The sequence below is a fragment of the Phoca vitulina genome, unplaced genomic scaffold (assembly GCF_004348235.1).
Source record: "Phoca vitulina isolate PV1807 unplaced genomic scaffold, GSC_HSeal_1.0 scaffold74, whole genome shotgun sequence".
Taxonomy (NCBI): Eukaryota; Metazoa; Chordata; class Mammalia; order Carnivora; family Phocidae; genus Phoca; species Phoca vitulina.
The window spans coordinates 2762837-2783412 of record NW_022589777.1 but is presented as its reverse complement, the minus strand read 5'-3'; the positions used below and the strand labels follow the sequence as shown (position 1 = coordinate 2783412).

At 39.1% G+C, this 20576-nt stretch overlaps 1 long non-coding RNA gene across 1 annotated transcript; it reads left to right on the top strand.

Annotated features, from left to right (window-relative positions):
- The first annotated feature begins 12383 nt into the window (after window positions 1-12383).
- Window positions 12384-14214, top strand: LOC116625208. The gene is made up of 3 exons (XR_004298026.1): window positions 12384-12549; window positions 13269-13362; window positions 13688-14214. It is a non-coding gene; the product is annotated as an uncharacterized LOC116625208 (long non-coding RNA).
- Window positions 14215-20576: the final 6362 nt, after the last annotated feature.

Genomic DNA, 20576 nt, shown 5'->3' with positions numbered 1-20576 from the left:
CCTTTGAAAATGGCTTTCTACTCCTTGGCATTCTCTCCCCGCCACTCCCGACAGGGGATAGATGTAAAACTTTAGTGGAGTTCCTAGCCTTGCCCAAGGTTCCGAGGCTATAATTAATTAAAGAATAATAATAGCTAACACTTATATACTGTGTGTCAGGTACTTTTGAAAATGCTACATACTGTAATTTATTTTTCACATAAACTCATTAAGTATTATCATTCTCCCCATTTTATAGATGAGGTAACTGAAGCTCAGCTTGGAAGGAGTAGAGACAGGGTTTGAACCTGGAAGTCTATCCCGAGTCCATTTTTAAAACCGTTTTTCTGACTTCTGGAAAGAACAGAGACTCTGGCCTGAATGGGCCTGCAAATTTTGAGAGACTGTGTCTCAATGAGAATGACCTGTGACTGCTGACTGGAGAATTTATCCTAAAGTTTTAATGCTCTTTTAGACCTCAGAATCTTGCAGTACCTGGCAAAAAGGTATCCCCAAGGATGACTGAGGTTAAATTTTCTGTCTGTAAAGCTGGAGGGAAGCTTGGTATTGAAGTTAAAATTATTTAGAGAAAATAAAGAAACATAGGGGGTTTTTTTTTGCTTTTGTTTTTGTTGTTGCTGAAATTCTTACCTGCTAAACTTTGATACCAAAGTCTGGCAAAAGAAGTATAAAAAAGTATTTGTATTATCTTAAAATATTAACATCAATAAAAACTTGCACCTAATTGAGTGCTCACCATGTGCCATGAGACATAGATCTTATTTAATCCTTGTGTGGAAGGAATTAACACTTTAGGGAAATTAAATAAGTAGTTGAAGCTCAGATAGCCATTAAGTTGTGGAGTTAGGATTCAGATCAAGGATGATCTGATTTCAAAGCCAATGTTCTTTTCCAGTATGAAGCACTATAATGCCTCCATACTGCTGCATAGAAATGTCTTTAATAAGGGGCGCCTGGGTGGCTCAGTCGTTAAGCGTCTGCCTTCGGCTCAGGTCATGATCCCAGGGTCCTGGGATCGAGCCCCGCATCGGGCTCCCTGCTCCGCGGGAAGCCTGCTTCTCCCTCTCCCATTCCCCCTGCTTGTATTCCCTCTCTCGCTGTGTCTCTCTCTGTCAAATAAATAAATAAAATCTTTAAAAAAAAAAAAAGAAATGTCTTTAATAAAATAACTAGGTTTAATTTATGACTATATTAAATGATCAATGCATCATATAAAATGTAGTTTAATTATAGAAGTATTAGGCAAATCCAATATTAGGAAAGGTAATAATGTAATATATTGTAATAATAATATAAAATAATTGTAATGTATTATCACCTGTAAATCATCTTGATAAGAGTTAAGACATCATTAAAAAAGAATTATACACCATGCCCAAATGGGATTTATTCTAGGTGTTCAAGGCTGGTTCAACATTCAAAAAACAATTAATATGATTTATCACATCAACAGCCTAAAGAAAAAGCATGAGCATATATCATAGATGCAGAAATAAAAATTTCCAACAAAATCCAACACTCATGCAAAATAATAAAAACTCTCAGCAAACTACAAATAGAGGAAACTTCAAGTTTAGGAACAAGACAAGAATGTCCCCTCTCACCACTTCTATTCCACATTGTACTGGAAGTCCTAGCTAATGCAATAAGACAAGAAAAGGAAATAAAAAGTAGACAGGTTGAGAAGGAAGAAATAAAACTATCTTTCTTTGAGATGATAAGATTGTCTATTTAGAAAACCCTAAAGAATCCACAAAAATACTCCTGGAACTAATAAGTGATTACAGGTTAATATAACAAAGGTTAATATACAAAAGTAAATCACTTTCTTACATGCCAGCAATGCACAATTGGAATGGGATTAAAAAAGTAATGCCTCTTACATTAACACCAAAAAAATCAAGATACGTAACTTATAAACATAAACCTAAAGAGTAAAATGTCTATATGAGGAAAACTATAAGTCTCTGGTGAAGAAATCAAAGAAGGTCTAAATAAATTGAAAAATATTCCATGTTCATAGATAGGAAGCCTAATTATTATTAAGATGTCAGTTCTTCCCAACTTGATTTATAGATTCAATGTAATCCCAATCAAAAGCTCAGTGAGTTATATTGTGGATAAAGTGAATCTCAAGTGTATATGGGAAGGCAAAAGAACCAGAATAGTCAACACAATACTGAAAAGGAACAAAGAGCATTGACACTAACTTCAAGACTTACTATAAAGCCATAGTAATTAAGACATTCGCAGAATAATAGACAAATACATCAATGGAATAGGATAGAAAGCTCAGAAATAGATCCATGCAAATATAGTCAACTGGTCTTTGACAAAGAAGCAAAGGCAAATCAATGGAGAAAGGATAGTCTTTTTAACAAATGGGCCTGGAACAACTGGACGTTCACATGCAAAAACATAAATCTGAATGCAAACCTTACACCTTTCACAAAAATTAACTCAAAACAGATCACTGATCTAAACATGGTACACAAAGCTATACAACTTCTAGAAGACAACATAGGAGAAAATCTAGCTAACCTTGGATTTGGTGATTATTTTTTAGATACAACACCAAAACACCAAAAGTATGATCTATGAAAGAAATTATTGATAATTTGAACTTCATTAAAATTAAGAACTTCTGTTCTGTGAAAGACACGGTCAAGAGAATCAAAAGACAAGCCACAGAGTGGGATAAAATATTTGCAAAACACATATATGATAAAAGACTTGTATCCAAAATACAAAAAAAATTCTCAAAACTCGACAATAAGAAAACAAATCATCCGATTTAAAACTGGGCAAAATATCTGAGCAGGTACATTTCCAAAGAAGATATACACATGGCAAATAAGCATATGAAAAGACATTCAATATCAAATGTTATTAGGTAATTGCAAATCAAAACAATAATGAGATACCACTCCACACCTATTATAATGGCTAAAATCTGAAACAATGATAACAGCAAATGTTGATAAAGATGTGAGCAACAGAAACTCGTTCATTGCTGGTGGGAATGCAAAATAGTACAGCCACTTTGGAGGAGTGTCTGTCAGTTTCTTACAAAGCTAAACATAGGCTTGCCATATGAGTCAGCAATTGCACAACTAGGCATTTGCCCAAATGAGTTAAAAATTTATGTCTACACAAAAACCTGCACAGGAATGTTTATAGAAGCTTTATTCATACCTGCCTGAAATTGGAAATAACTAAGTTGTCCTTTAATAGGTGAATGGATAAACAAACCGTGGTACATTTATACTGTTGAGTATTATTCAGTGATAGAAGAAATGAGCTATCAAGCTATGAAAAGACATGAAGGAACCTTAAACATATATTGCTAAGTGAAAGAAGCCAATCTGAAAAAGCTACATATTGCTTAATTCAAATTATATGACATTCTGGAAATGGCACAACTATGAAAACAGTAAAGGGATCAGTGGTTGCCAGTGGTCCAGAGGAAGTGGAGAGAGATGAATAGATGGAGCACAGGACATTTTTATTTGTTTTTTATTTTTTAATCTTTTCCTATTTATTTATTTAAATTCAATTAATTAACATATATTAGTTTCAGAGGTGGAGGTCAGTGCTTCATCAGTCTTATATAATACCCAGTGCTCATTATATCACGTGCCCCCATTAATGTCCATTACCCAGTTTCCCCATCCCCCACCCCCTTCTGCTCCAACAACCCTCAGTTTGTTTCCTATGATTAAGAGTCTCTTATGGTTTGTCTCCCTCTCTGATTTCATCTTGTTTTATTTTTCCCTCCCTTTGCCTATGCTCCTCTGTTTTGTTTCTTAAATTCCACATATGAGTGTAATCATATGATAATTGTCTTTCTCTGATTGACTTATTTCGCTTAGCATAATACCCTCTAGTTCCATCTACATCTTTGCAAATGGCAAGATTTCATTTTTTGATGACTGAGTAATATTCCATTTTATATATATATCATCCATCTTCTTTATCCATTCATCTGTCAATGAACATCTGGGCTCTTTCCATAGTTTGGCTATTGTGGACATTGCTGCTACAAACATTGGCATGCAGGTGTCCCTTTGGATCACTACATTTGTATCTTTGGGTAAATTTTTTTTTAAAGATTTTATTTATTTATTTGACAGAGAGAGAGAGACACACACAGCGAGAGAGGGAACACAAGCAGGGGGAGTGGGAGAGGGAAAAGCAGGCTTCCCCTGGAGCAGGGAGCCCGATGCGGGGCTCGATACCAGGACCCTGGGATCATGACCTGAGCCAAAGGCAGACACTTAAATGACTGAGCCACCCAAGTGCCCTGTATCTTTGGGTAAAGATACTAGCAAGTAGTGAAATTGCTGGGTCGTAGGGTAGCTCTATTTTTCAACTTTTTGAGGAACTTCCATACTGTTTTCCAGAGTGGAGCACAGAACATATTTAGAAGAGTGAAACTATTCTGTATGATATTCTGATGGCAGAGGGTAGGACATTACACATTTGTCCAAACCCACAGAACTGTATAACACAGAGTGAGCCCTAATGTAAACTTTGAACTTTAGTATAAATTTGGCTCATCAGTTGTAACAAATGTACCACACAAATGCAAAAATGTTAAAAATTGGAGAAACTGCAGGGGAAGGGAGAAGCAATATATCAGAGCTTCCTGTACTTTCTTGTAGTTTTTCTCTAAACCTAAAAGTGCTCCAAAAATTAGTCTATTAAAATAAAAAGTCATTTGATCAAGTTCAATATCATTCATGTTAAAATTTCTTAGTTTTTATCAATGAAAGGATAACTTTTGAATGTGATAATATCTATCTTTAGCCACCAGTCAGCAACTTTTTTTCCCATTTCTCTTCCTTTTACTATAAAATTCCTTGAAAATGTTGGCTTTATTCACTTTCCCCATTTTCTCATCTTCTAGTCTATCCTAATTCTCTGTCACTGTAATGAAGCTTATTTTGTTTACAAAATAACAATTGCTACCATATTGTTATACCCACAAAACAAAACCCCCTAATGGTTGACTTCAGTCATCATTTTTTTTCAGTCATCACCTCCCAACAGAATGTAATAAGATTTGGTCTCCATAATAGCACCTTCTCATTTCCTCCTACTTCATTGACAAGTCATGATCAGTTTCCTCTGCTGGCTCTTTCTTTTCATTCTGATTTCTAAATTTTGGACTGCTACCAGACTCGGTCTTCCTCCCTGCTTTCTTTCCTTTTTTATTTTATTTTATTATTATTTTTAAAGATTTTATTTATTTGACAGAGAGACAGCAAGAGAGGGAACACAAGCAGGGGGAGTCGGAGAGGGAGAAGCAGGCTTCCCGCTGAGCAGGGAGCCTGATGCGGGACCCTGAGATCATGACCTGAGCTGAAGGCAGATGCCTAACAACTGAGCCACCCAGGCGCCCCCCTGCTTTCTTTTCTATGTATCCTCCCTTCCCAGATGATCTCATCTAGTACCATGGCTTTCTTTACATAACATTTATATATTTATGGCTTCCGAATTTTTACCTCTGACTCTGACCTTTTCTCTGAGCTTTAAATTCACAAACTCAATCATCTTCACATGGATTCTAAGAGACAGGTCTACCACACACAGTTTTGTAGGGTAGTATTCAAACGTCAGGGATATCTATCTATCTATCTATCTATCCATCCACCTATTTACCCCAAGGACATTTATATAATATAATTAAAAATAATATACAGATATTAAAAGTATGGGCTGGGGTGCCTGGGTGGCTCAGTCGGTTAAGCCTCTGACTCGATCTCAGCTCAGGTCTTGATCTGGGGGTTGTGAGTTCAAGTCCCACGCTGGGCTCCATGCTGGGCATGGAGCCTACTTAAAAAAAAATGTGGGCTTAAGAACTCACTGAGTGTTTTTTTCCTTGGTTTCTGAATGCATACTTGGAAAAGACCTGACAGAATTTCCACATTGCCTTTCTGACTTGTGGAATGAAGGTCATTATGGTAGGAAAGGTCAAGTGAAAGCCATGGAACTGACTACAGTAAATAGTCTCATAGGGGAAATTCAGAGTTTAGTGTCATCATCAATACCTTGAAAGATATAGGGGTGGTGATTCACCTCATTTAACTTGCTGTTTGGCCTGTGTAGAAGGTGGATGGATTTTGGATACTGACAGTGGATTATCACAAATTTAATTAGGTGATGACTACATTGTAGCTGCTGTTTCAGATACTGTCTTTTTTTGCAAGCAAATGCACACAGCCTTGCCACCTGTAAAGCTATTTATCTGGATATGTCTCTATATCTGTATCTATCCTTCCAAAATGGAAGACAAGTTGCTACATTATATGCTGTATCATGAAGAAATAACAATTTGGTGTTCCTTTTGGATTTGGAAAGGGACATATGCTGCATTTAATTGTGCTGCTTGGACCTATTTACCAAGAGATATTTCCAATTGAAGCTCTTGGTTTTCAGTGGAGCCCAAAGAAAGAGAAGATTCTGGAGCAAAATTAGGCTACAGGGCAAGTAACTATGCTGTTTTATGGTCTAACCAAGCTAATGATGCTTAAATTCGATGTGACATATTTGGGTACTATAGAGGCTATGGGATGCTCCTGGAGGAACTCACATTGTAGGCTCTTAGGATTTTGGAACAAAGCTACGCTTTCTCTAGAAAATTACTCTTTTCCTTTTGGGAAAACTTCTGAATTGCTATCAGGCCTTGGTGGGTAGAAGCTTAATACCTGATCATAGGACTCTAAGAGAACATACTGCCTGAGATGCACATTATAAACTGGGCATCACTTAATCCAAGCCATGATGTTGGGCGTGTGCAGCAACCAAGGTGACTAATTTTCCCAGTTTACCTGGACTGAGAAGGTTACTAGGATTTGGAATTTTCAGTGCTAAAACTGAGAATGCCCTAGGCAAACTGGGAAAAGCATTACATCAATTAAAAGTGACTTAGATGTAGAATAGGACTTGATTGCACAAGTAAGTTGTATGATTCAAACATCATGTATCTACTGTTGCTTTGCCAACTTTCCCTAAACCCATTCCATGGCCTCATGGGGAATTTTCTGTGATGATTTGACAAAGGAAGAAAATTCTAGCCTCGTCTATGTATGGTTCCACATGTTTTACTGGCTCAGCTAGAAATGTACTGTAGGAGCAAAAGAGCCCAGCTTTGTAGAAGTCAGTCTGTCTTTTTTCCCAGTCATTCTGATGCTTGCTCAAGGTTGTGCATGGGTTGTTTTTTTTTTAAGATTTTATTTATTCATTTGACAGACAGAGAGAGACAGCGGAAGAGGGAACACAAGCCGGGGGAGTGGGAAAGGGAGAAGCAGGCTTCCCGCTAGGGGGGAGCCCGATGCGGGGCTCGATCCCAGGACCCTGGGATCATGACCTGAGCCAAAGGCAGACGCTTAACGACTGAGCCACCCAGGGGCCCCTGTGCATGGGTTTAACAACATGGCACCTCCCTCCCCTCCAAGACTGAACCACCTGTGATCACATCTGGAAGCCCAGCTTGCCAACAGCAAAGATGAGTGCTATACACTGGGAGTACCAACCAGCCACCTGGTAGCAAGTTGATTTCAATCTCCTTTCAATTACTGATGGAACAAATTTTCTCACTAGAATATTTGTTCTGGGTATGGATTAGCTTTTCTTCCCAAATGCTTCTGCCAACTCCATCACCTATGGACTTATAGAATGTCTTATTTGTCATCATAGCATCTCACATTTCATTGCTTTTATTCAAGGAAATAATTGTTGACAGCAGAGGGGGTGAAGCTATGGGCTCTAGTTCATAGTATTCACTGTTTTTTTTGTGCAATCATGTTGCCTACTATTGAGAAAAGCTGGCTTTGCAGGCTAGTAGAATGGTCCAGTTACATTAGCTGGGAAACAATACTTTTGGAGGTTGGATGCTATTCTACAATGTGGAACATATGCTTATCTAGCAACCAATATACAATTCTATTTATCTTTTAGCTAGAATACACAGGGCTAGAAATTAAGGAGGTAAAGCGGGAATTGCTTCTTTTACTACCCAAAAAACTGCAACATTTTTTCTTTCCATCTTTATGTGTTTGGTCACTGCTGATTTTAGAGGGCTTAATGCATAAAGAATGTTTTTGTTAGGAGACATGCAATAGTTCCATTGAATTGGAAGTCACCTGGCAATGTTGGGCTCCTTATGTCACTGATCTAACATATAAAGAAGGGTGTGACTGCAGTGGCTGAGGTGATTGATTCTAATTTCCAAGAAAAAATTGGATTGCCGCTGCACAATGGGGCGAAGAGAACTATCCGGAAACCAGGGTATTCTCTAGGTGTACTATAGTGACCCAATAAAGGTAGGACTGCTAAATCTTCAGACCCTTTAAAAATGAAGACTTGGGTCATTTCACAAGCTTGTGAACCTTGATCAATTGAGGTAATAGCTGAAGGAAAGAGGAACAAGTCAGTGGAATAAGAAAGTGTAAAACTCAATTACGGCATTGAGATCATTTATAGAAATGAGAACTATAGCAGATACTATTCTACCCCTTGCTTTTATGTGTATATTAGTATGTATTAACTATTTTCCTTACTCTTTTTCTCTATTATTTTACATAGGAATTGTTCATTGGGATTAACCTTACAATTTGATATTTAGGTTACAAAATATGCAGGTGGAATTTGACCAATTAAAACAAAAGTTAACCTCATCCAGAGATGGATATGATGGCTTCTGGGCTCTGTCTCCCCTTTTCAGGTGACAGTGTCTTCCTTTGTATAAATGTTAGTTGCACCTTCTTAGGAGGCAGCATGAAGTTGTTACTGTCGTTGTATGGAAGTTTAGTTATGGGTAAAGGGGTGTGATTGGATACTGAGTAGGCTGAGGGATATATTGTGCATCTCTTTTACTTATCTCTTATCTCATAGACCTAAGCCCACTATTCTATATTCTGTTCTGAGATGTTGGAGCTGGGACCCTGCAAAATACTTTTCCTAGATTTCCTTGCTAGCTGGCTTCCTCCAGTTAGGTGGTGCCAATGGGAGACACTGGTGGGAAATTGGAAAGAGAGAAGAGAGGGTATAGGACTTCCTTCCTGCTTCCAGCTCCTGTTAGTGTCCTTCCAGCATCAGGGAACAGCTCCTTAATGGCACTCCTAGTACCAGTTATACCATATCCCCTCAGTTTGAGCACCAGCTATGTGAAGGCCACTCCTCCACATCTGCAAATTCTGGTAATCCTGTCTCTTCCCTGTGGTTTCTTCAGTCCCAAGGGTGGTCTGCTGCTTCCTTAGGTTACTAATATTTGCCTTCCCTCACATGTCCCTTTTGGCTCTTTCATTCAGTCTTCCAACATCAGTATAAGTAACGCCTTATATTGAATTCCTATGTTTAAATTTCCTAGGGTGGTTTATTTTTTCATGACGCGGCCCTGACTGATGTAAAAAGGATCCAATGGGGAGAGGTATTTCCTGGTATCAAGAACTGAGTAGGAAAGGTAAATGGAAGATCACAGCAAGCCAACACGAGATAACCATGAATGGCTCAGACCTTTTACAAATGAAGATTTGGATGACCTTACCAAGTAAAAACACTGACTAGGTGAGGTGCTAACTGAGGCAAAAGGATCGTGGAACTGGTAGTGGAAGAAGGTCATTATAAATACCAACTATCGTCTTGTGACCACTTAGAGAAATGAGAATTGTGGTCATTATGCATATTGCTTTGTCATGAATATTGATGTATTTATTAGCCGATTTCCTTTATTCCACTCTTCCTCTCCCTTACTACTTTATATAAGGTATATTGGTGGTACTTAATTTTATAATTTGGTTCATTAGATTATCAAGATGGGATTGTGGCTGAGGTGGAAGAGAAAAGAACATCACCAGTAGATGAATACTGAGAGTGATGGGGCTTTGGGTGTAAGCCCTTTTTTATGGATAGAGGGTAAGTGCATTTTCATTTACATGAGGGATAGCTATATTATATTATATTATGTTATATTATATTATATTATAGCTGCTATTTTGTTGATTGGAAATTTAAATATGGTAGAATTCTGTGTATCAATATTATGTCAGCAGAGGGGTGGAATGTACTATCTATTGTCTACTGGCATTTAGCAATTGTTTCTACCTCTTCTATATTCTCAACCTCTCCTTATATTGCAGATTTTGGAAAGGTAAAAACTTCATTTCACAGACTCACTTGTTACTAGAATTCTGAATGTAATTTAGGCTCTTCCAATGAGGTACATTTGTGTTAGATTTGGAAGATGGAAGGAAGGTAGAGGCCATTCTTATTGGGTGGTGGCAGCTGATGTATGGACTTCGGCTGGCGAGACTTTTTGCAGTGGCCAGATTCCACATTCTATCGTTCAGCCAACAGCTTTGTGACAGCAGCATTGGTTTCCTAGTTTTCTGAACTTTGGGTAGCAGAAATAGTTTCCTGACTGTGAAACCTAGTGGTGATGTGACCTTAATGTGTAGTACTGGCTCCTTGACTACCATTCCTTTAATCCTTTTAATGCTTTTTAAAAAAGATTTATTTATTTATTTAAGAGAGAGTGCTTGAGCAGTGGGGAGGAACAGAGGAAGAGAATCCTTGAGCAGACTCCCCACTGAGCATGGAGCTCAACGCAGGGCTCTATCCCAGGACCATGAAATCATGACCTGAGCCGAAACCAAGAGTTGGCTGCTTGACTGACTGAGACACCCAGGTACCCCCCAGCTTTTAATGATTTTAAAAACATTTAGCTCATAGTACACCGGAATCACCAGAGTATAAAATCCTTGAACTTGAACATAAATCAAATAGAAATCTGCAGTAAAACGCAAAGAAACCAGAGGGAAAAAACCAAAAACAAATAAAATAGAGCATCTGGAGATATGGGGCAAATAAAAAAATAAGTCTAACACATTTGTAATTAGAGTCCAACAAGGAAAAGAGAGAAAGAAAGAAATCAGACAGAAGAAATATTTGAAGAGATAATGGTTGAGTAATTTCTACCTCTAATTTCTTTTTTTTAATTTTTTTTAAACAATTTTATTTATTTATTTGACAGAGAGAGAGAGTACAAGCAGGTGGAATAGCAGGCAGAAGGAGAGGCAGAAGCAGGCTCCCTGCAGAGCAAGGAGCCAGATGTGGGACTCGATCCCAGGACCCTGGGATCATGACCTGAGCTGAAGGCAGTTTCTTAACCAACTGAGCCACCCAGGTTCCCTCTACCTCTAATTTCTGTTCAAGTAAACTACCTTCAACTCATAGCTATTTCTCCTTCAATGTCACCTTTACATTTTTAATTAATATGCTTAAAATATTTTTATTTTGTACTTAGAGATATTTTTAACAGATATATTGAGATATAATTCACATACCATAGAATTCATCCATTTAAAGTGTGTGATTCAATGATTTTTAGTATATTCACAGTGAATATCACCATATCAATTTTGATCCTTTTTATTACTTCAAAAAGAATCCCCCCAAAAAAGAAACCCCACGTGCCTTAGCCTTCACCCCTTGTATTAGTCAGGGTTCTCCAGAGAAACAGAATGAATAGGAGGTGTTTCGGTGTTTCTGTGTTTCTGTGTGTGTGTGTATTTTAAGAAATTGGTTCACACAGTTGTGAGGGCTCACAAGTCTGAAGTTTGCTGGGATGAGCAGCAAACTGAAAATTTCAGCAGGAGTCAGTGTTGCAGTCTTTAGTTCAGAGGCAATCTGGAGGCAGAGTTCTTTCCTTGTAAACGACTTCAGTGTGTTCTCTTAAGAACTTCAGTTGATTGGATGAGGCCCACTTACATTATAGAGGGTAAGCTGCTTTACTCAAAGTCTGCTGATTTGAATGTTGAACACATCTTAAAAGGCCTTCAGAGCAACATCTAGGCTTTCACCAAGCAACCAGGTACTATAACCTAGCCAAGTTGACACATGGACTTGTGATAATGAGATATAAGTGTAGATTCATCATTGTAACAAATGTACCACTCTGGTATAGGATGTTAATAGTAGGGAGGCTGGGGAGAGGGGGAGTATATGGGAATGCTTTGTATTTTTTTTTTTAATGAGCAAAGGATTAAAGTAAACATTTCTCCAAAGTACATATACAAATGGTCAATAATAATATATAAATGCTAAACATCATTAGCCATTAAGGAAATATAAATCAAGGTATAATGAGATACCACTTCACACTCACAGAATGGCTATAATCCAAAAGACAGAAAATAAGTATTTTTGATGAGGATGTAGGAGAATTAGAGCTCTGATATACAGTTGGGGGGAATGTTAAAGAGTATAGCTGCTTTGGAAAACAGTCTGGCAATTCCTCAAACTATTAAACTTAGAGTTACCATACATTCCAAAAAATTTAGTAGCATTTTGGGTCACTTGGGAAATGGGCTGGAGTAGCACACCCAAATGAGAAATAGGTTGACTCCAAAAAAAAAAAAAAAACCCACTAGACATTGTGCCTGTATTTTTGTTGTAGGAGTGACAAGATGCAGCACTTTATCCTTAATCTCAGAAGGAATATCTCTACATGCCCCACACCATTGGACCTCAAGAAATTTCACTGAGGTAGAAGGCCTCTGAATTTTTGTTGGATTAATTTCCCACTCTCTGACACACAAATACCTGACCAGTAAGTCTAGAGTAGTCACTCCTTTGCTCAGTAGGTCCAGTCAGCATAATGTCATCTCATTATAATGGACCCAGTGTCATATATTGAGGAAGAGAAAGATGATCAGAGTTCCTGCAAACTAAATTATGATATAAGGCTGGAGAGTTAATATACTCCTGAGGTAGGATAGTGAAGTTATATTGCTGGTCTTGACAGCTGAAAGAAAACTGCTTCTTGTTGTCTTAATTCAGAGATTAAGTATGGTATAAGGAGATATGTATGGGTGCCAAGTTGACAAGGGGCGGCTGGTGATGGTTAATATTATGTGTCAACAAATGTAAAGAGGTACTCACTTTCTCACTCTCACGGTTACTTGCATGACTTGAGAGCGAGTATGTCCTTCAATTTTGTGCCCTGAGCACCTTGCTTGCCTCACCCCTGTCCAGTCTTACCCCTCCCACCTCCAACATCTCCAACCCCTTCCTAGTTCTATGTGTATGTTCAGGTCAGAAAAGAGACCCCCGTGATCCAGTAGCTATCCCTTTTCAGACCTTGTCCCCAGGACTTTAGGAGGGTGAAAATAGCCAACCATGTATATGTAAGTCAAGTCTCCCAAACTGCCCAAATTTACCTCCACTCCTCCCAGACTCCATCTCTGTTCTCTTTCTCTTTTCAGACACATTTGAAATCCAAGGGCCCTGTGAACCCGGTGGTTCTGCCCTGATCTGCCCTGCTTCCTTTTTCCCATTTAAAGCACTACCAACATACAGGTAAGCTGATTCCGTTCCCTGTCCTCCCAGGTGGTGTACCTGTACAAAATTGGAAGGGACCAGTTTAAGGAAGGCATGCAGAAGTATTTGGGGCGAAGGTAGAGGTTTAGAAATGGGTAGGGACTATTTGTGTTGGACTGTGTTGGGCTCCTATCTAGCTCAGGAGTCTAGATCCCTATCTTTTGTTGCCAAGACTTCAGAGCCTCAGTTTCCTGCCCCATACATTGGGGTCTAGTCCATAGCAATAACTCTTCAGGAGGAGGGCAGGAACATGTGTGCAGGGAAATGAGTTTAGAACCTGACATCTCTCTCTTTCTCTTCCCAGTTCTTAGCCTAGATCCTCACTTCCATGTGGAGGTCACTAAGTCCAGAGAAATCCAATTAGAGTGCAACTCAGGAGGCTTGTTCCTTCAGCCAAAGGTTTGGTGGATGTACTTGCAGGGAGGGAAAATTCCAGCTGTGTCTGAGTCTCAGATCCAGAACAAAAGTGCTCTGTTCCATGTAACATCATCACTTCTCTTCAGAGAACCTTCTCAGAAGAATTTAATATGTTCGTTCTATCTGGAACCCAGTACTGAATCAGAAAAAGGAAGAACAATTGTCCATAGCAGGTCAGTTTTCTCTTTCCCCTCCCTGTGCCCCCCAAAATGGGCTTTTATGCTCACACTCCATAAGGCAGTGGCACCTCTAACCTGGGTTTGGCGGATGTTTTCTCATGTTAGATTTAGATTATGTATTTTAGGCAGAAGTATCTCAGAAATAATTCTGTATTCTTCTTGATGTATTCCATCTTAGTAGAGTGTGATTTCAATTTGTCCCATTACTGATAATGTTTATTTTGATCATTTGACTAATGTGGTAACTTCCAGGCTTTTTTACTATGTAAAGTTACTCTTTTCTACTTTATTTTTTTTTATTATGTTATGTTAATCACCATACATTACATCATTAGTTTTTGATGTAGTGTTCCATGATTCATTGTTTGCGTATAACACCCAGTGCTCCATGCAGAACGTGCCCTCCTTAATACCCATCACCAGGCTAACCCTTCCCTGCACCCCCCTCCCCTCTAGAACCCTCAGTTTGTTTTTCAGAGTCCATCGTCTCTCATGGTTCGTCTCCCCCTCCAATTTCCCCTCCTTCATTCTTCCCCTCCTGCTATCTTCTTCCTTTTTTTTTTTTTTTTTAACATATAATGTATTATTTGTTTCAGAAGTACAGGTCTGTGATTCAACAGTCTTACAATTCACAGTGCTCACCATAGCACATACCCTCCCCAATGTCTATCACCCAGGCACCCCATCCCTCTCACCCCCCCACCACTCCAGCAACCCTCACTTTGTTACCTGAGATTAAGAATTCCTCATATCAGTGAGGTCATATGATACATGTCTTTCTCTGATTGACTTATTTCGCTCAGCATAACACCCTCCAGTTCCATCCACGTCGTTGCAAATGGCAAGATCTCATTCCTTTTGATGGCTGCATAATATTCCATTGTATATATATACCACTTCTTCTTTATCCATCTGTCGATGGACATCTTGGCTCTTTCCATAGTTTGGCTATTGTGGACATTGCTGCTATAAACATCGGGGTGCACATACCCCTTCGGATCCCTACATTTGTATCTTTGGGGTAAATACCCAGTAGTGCAATTGCTGGATCGTATGGTAGCTCTATTTTCAACTTTTTGAGGAACCTCCATACTGTTTTCCAGAGTGGCTGCACCAGCTTGCATTCCGACCAACAGTGTAGGAGGGTTCCCCTTTCTCCGCATCCCCGCCAACATCTGTCATTTCCTGACTTGTTAATTTTAGCCATTCTGACTGGTGTGAGGTGGTATCTCATTGAGGTTTTGATTTGGATTTCCCTGATGCTGAGCGATGTTGAGCACTTTTTCATGTGTCTGTTGGCCATTTGGATGTCTTCTTTGGAAAAACGTCTGTTCATATCTTCTGCCCATTTCTTGATTGGATCATTTGTTCTTTGGGTGTTGAGTTTAAGAAGTTCTTTATAGATTTTGGATACTAGCCCTTTATCTGATATGTCATTTGCAAATATCTTCTCCCATTCTGTCGGTTGTCTTTTGGTTTTGTTGACTGTTTCTTTTGCTGTGCAAAAGCTTCTTATCTTGAAGTCCCAATAGTTCATTTTTGCCCTTGCTTCCCTTGCCTTTGGCAATGTTTCTAGGAAGAAGTTGCTGCGGTTGAGGTTGAAGAGGTTGCTGCCTGTGTTCTCCTTTAGGATTTTGATGGACTCCTGTCTCACATTGAGGTCTTTCAACCATTTGGAGTCTACTTTTGTGTGTGGTGCAAGGAAATGGTCCAGTTTCATTCTTCTGCTGTCCAATTTTCCCAACACCATTTGTTGAAGAGACTGTCTTTTTTCCACTGGACATTCTTTCCTGCTTTGTTGAAGATTAGTTGACCATAGAGTTGAGGGTCCATTTCTCGGCTCTCTTTTCTGTTCCATTGATCTATGTGTCTGTTTTTGTGCCAGTACCAGACTTTCTTGATGATGACAGCTTTGTAATAGAGCTGGAAGTCCGGAATTGTGATCATGCCAGCTTTGCTTTTCTTTTTCAACATTCCTCTGGCTATTCAGGGTCTTTTCTGGTTCCATACAAATTTTAGGATTATTTGTTCCATGTCTTTGAAAAAAGGGGATGGTATTTTGATGGGGATTGCATTGAATGTGTAGATTGCTCTAGGTAGCATTGACATCTTCACAATATTTGTTCTTCCAATCCATGAGCATGGAACGTTTTTCCATTTCTTTGTGTCCTCCTCAATTTCTTTCATGAGTATTTTATAGTTTTCTGAGTACAGATCCTCTGCCCCTTTGGTTAGATTCATTCCTAGGTATGTTATGGTTTTGGGTGCAACTGTAAATGGGATCGACTCTAATTTCTCTTTCTTCTGTCTTGTTGTTGGTGTATAGGAATGCCACTGATTTCTGTGCATTGATTTTATATCCTGCCACCTTACTGAATTCCTGTATGAGGTCTAGCAGTTTTGGGGTGGAGTCTTTTGGGTTTTCCACATAAAGTATCATATCATCTGCAAACAGTGAGAGTTTGACTTCTTCTTTGCCGATTTGGATGCCTTTTATTTCTTTTTGTTGTCTGATTGCTGTGGCTAGGACTTCTAATACTATGTTGAATAGCAGTGGTGATATTTGGCATCCCTGCCGTGTTCCTGACCTTAGGGGGAAAGCTCTCAGTTTTTCCCCATTGAGAATGATATTCACTGTGTGTTTTTCATAGATGGCTTTTATGATATTGAGGTATGTACCCTCTATCCCTATACTCTGAAGAGTTTTGATCAAGAAAGGATGCTGTACTTTGTCAAATGCTTTTTCTGCATCTATTGAGAGGATCATATGGTTCTTGTTCTTTCTTTGATTAATGTATTGCATCACATTGATTGATTTGTGGATGTTGAACCAACCTTGCAGCCCACAGATAAATCCCACTTGGTCGTGGTGAATAATCCTTTTAAAGTACTGTTGGATCCTATTGGCTAGTATTTGGTGAGAATTTTTGCATCCATGTTCATCAAGGATATTGGTCTGTAATTCTCCTTTTGGATGGGGTCTGTCTGGTATTGGGATCAAGGTAATGGTGGCCTCATAAAACGAATTTGGAAGTTTTCCTTCCATTTCTAATTCTTGGAATAGTTTCAGAAGAATAGGTATTAATTTTTCTTTAAATGTTTGGTAGAATTCCCCTGGGAAGCCATCTGGCCCTGGGCTCTTGTTTGTTGGGAGATTTTTTGATGACTGCTTCAATTTCCTTAGTGGTTATAGGTCTGTTCAGGTTTTCTATTTCTTCCTGGTTCAGTTTTGGTAGTTGATACATCTCTAGGAATGCATCCATTTCTTCCAGATTATCTAATTTGCTGGCATAGAGTTGCTCATAATATGTTCTTATAATTGTTTATATTTCTTTGGTGTTGGTTGTGATCTCTCCTCTTTCATTCATGATTTTGTTGATTTGGGTCATTTTTCTTTTTGATAAGTCTGGCCAGGGGTTTATGCGCACTGCTTCAATCTTGTTAATTCTTTCAAAGAACCAGCTCCTAGTTTCGTTGATCTGTTCTACTGTTCTTTTGGTTTCTATTTCATTGATTTCTGCTCTGATCTTTATTATTTCTCTTCTCCTGCTGGGTTTAGGCTTTATTTGCTGTTCTTTCTCCAGCTCCTTTAGGTGTGGGGTTAGGTTGTGTATTTGAGACCTTTCTTGTTTCTTGAGAAAGGCTTGTATTGCTATATACTTTCCTCTTAGGACTGCCTTTGCTGCATCCCAAAGATTTTGAACAGTTGTGTTTTCATTTTCATTTTTTCCATGAATTTTTAAAATTCATCTTTAATTTCCTGGTTGACCCATTCATTCTTTAGTAGGCTGCTCTTTAGCCTCCATGTATTTGAGTTCTTTCTGACTTTCCTCTTGTGATTGAGTTCTAGTTTCAAAGCATTGTGGTCTGAAAATAGGCAGGGAATGATCCCAATCTTTTGGTACCGGTTGAGACCTGATTTATGACCTAGGATGTGATCGATTCTGGAGAATGTTCCATGGGCACTAGAGAAAAATGTGTATTCTGTTGCTTTGGGATGGAATGTTCTGAATATGTCTGTGAAGTCCATTTGGTCCAGTGTGTCATTTAAAGTCTTTATTTCCTTGTTGATCTTTTGCTTAGATGATCTGTCCATTTCAGTGAGGGGGTGTTAAAGTCCCCCACTATTATTTATTGTTGTCGATGTGTTTCTTTGCTTTTGTTACTAATTGCCTTATATAATTGGCTGCTCCCATGTTAGGGGCATAGATATTTACAATTGTTAGATCATCTTGTTGGATTTAAGTAGGATATAGTGTCCTTCCTCCTCTCTTATTACAGTCTTTGGTTTAAAATCTAATTTGTCTGATATAAGGATTGCCACCCCAGCTTTCTTTTGGTGTCCATTAGCATGGTAAATGGTTTTCCACCCCTTCACTTTCAATCTGGGGGTGTCTTTGGGTCTAAAATGAGTCTCTTGCAGACAGCCTATCAATGGGTCTTGTTTTTTTATCCAATCTGATAGCCTGTGTCTTTTGATTGGGGCATTTAGCCCATTTACATTCAGAGTAACTATTGAAAGACATGAATTTAGTACCATTGTATTGCCTGTAAGGTGACTGTTACTGTCTATTGTCTGTGTTCCTTTCTGGTCTGTGCTACTTTTAGGCTCTCTCTTTGCTTAGAGGACCCCTTTCAATATTTCTTGTAGGGCTGGTTTCGTGTTTGCAAATTCCTTTAGTTTTTGTTTGTCCTGGAAGCTTTTTATCTCTCCTTCTATTTTCAATGACAGCCTAGCTGGATATAGTATCCTTGGCTGCATATTTTTCTGATTTAGTGCTCTGAATATATCATGCCAGTTTTTTCTGGTCTGCCAGGTCTCTGTAGATGGGTCTGTTGCCAGTCTAATGTTTCTACCATTGTAGGTTACAGATCTCTTCTCCCGAGCTGCTTTCAGGATTTTCTCTTTGTCTCTGAGACTCGTAAGTTTTACTATTAGCTGTCGGGGTGTTGACCTATTTTTATTGATTTTGAGAGGGGTTCTCTGTGCCTCCTGGATTTTGATGCCTGTTTCCTTCCCAAATTAGGGAAATTCTCTGCTATAATTTGCTCCAATATACCTTCTGCCCCCCTCTGTCTTTCTTTTTCTTCTGGGATCCCAATTATTCTAATGTTGTTTTGTCTTATGGTATCACTTATCTCTCGAATTCTGCCCTCATGACCCAGTAGTTGTTTATCTTTCTTTTTCTCAGCTTCTTTATTTTCCATCATTTGGTCTTCTATATCACTAATTCACTCTTCTGCCTCATTTATCCTAGCAGTTAGAGCCTCCATTTTTTATTGCACCTCATTAATAACCTTTTTGATTTTGACTTGGTTAGATTTTAGTTCTTTTATTTCTCCAGAAAGGGTTTCTCTAATAACTTCCATGCTTTTTTCAAGCCCAGCTCTTATCTTTAAAATCATTATTCTGAACTCTAGTTCCAACATCGTACTAATGTCTGTATTGATTAGGTCCCTGGCAGTCGGTACTGCCTCTTGTTCTTTTTGTTGAGGTGATTTTTTCTGTCTTGTCATTTTGTCCAGAGGAGAATAGACGAATTTGAGAACAAAATGCTAACAGGGTAAAACGTCCCCAGGAAATATACACTAAACACTCAGGAAAGACTGGGGGAAAAGAAAGGGAAAGAAAGAGAAAAGAAAAGAAAAAGATAATAACAAACAAAAAGAAAACAAAAAAACAGAATATGATCAAATATGGTCAGGCTGGTGCATGGATCAGTGCCACACACTACATTTTGGGCGTATTTTGGTCTGTTAGAAGAAAATGCCTCCCAAAATTTTAAAGGGAGAACAACTTATATATATATATACACCAAAATAAGGGTAACTACTATGAAGGGAGAGAATATGACTCTAAAAATGAAAAATAAAAAATATTTTTTAAAAAAGGGATTGATAAGATGTTGGTTGAAAAAGGGAAAAAGAAAAATTCAAAACAAGGAAAGACAGTTAAAAAAAATTAACTTTGAAAGACTAAAGAATCATCGGAAAAAAGCCATGAATTCTATGTGCGGTATTCCCCTAGCGCTGGAGTTCTGCCGTTCTCATTGGTAAACTTGGTCTTGGCTGGCTGTTCTTGCTGATCTTCTGGGGGAGGGGCCTGTTGCTGTGGATCTCAAATGTCTTTGCCAGAGGCGGAAGTGCTGTGCCCTTGCTGGGTCCGAGCTAAGTAATCTGCTCGGGTTTGCTCTCAGGAGCTTTTGTTCCCTGCAAGCTTTCTGTACAGCTTTGGAGGACGAGAGTGAAAATGGCGGCCTCCCAATCTCCGCTGCGGAGGAGGAGCCGAGAACTCAGGGCCCCACTCCTCAGTGCACCCCCAGAGAAAAGCAGTCAATCACTCCCGTATCCCCGGTCTCCGGCCGCTCTCTGTGCCCACCTGGACTGTGACCGTGCATTTCTATCTCTGGCACCTGACCCCGTGTGGAGTCTCCAAACCCAGCAGATCCCTGCAGTGCGCTCCGCGCCACTCCTCCCGGGGGAAGAAGGGGAGTCTCCCCGGATCTGCTGCTTGTTGGGTCACTGCTTGAAGAGCAGTGGCCTGACTGTGCCTCGGATCATGGTTTATGGCAACCCTGAGCTGAGAGCCCACTCCTC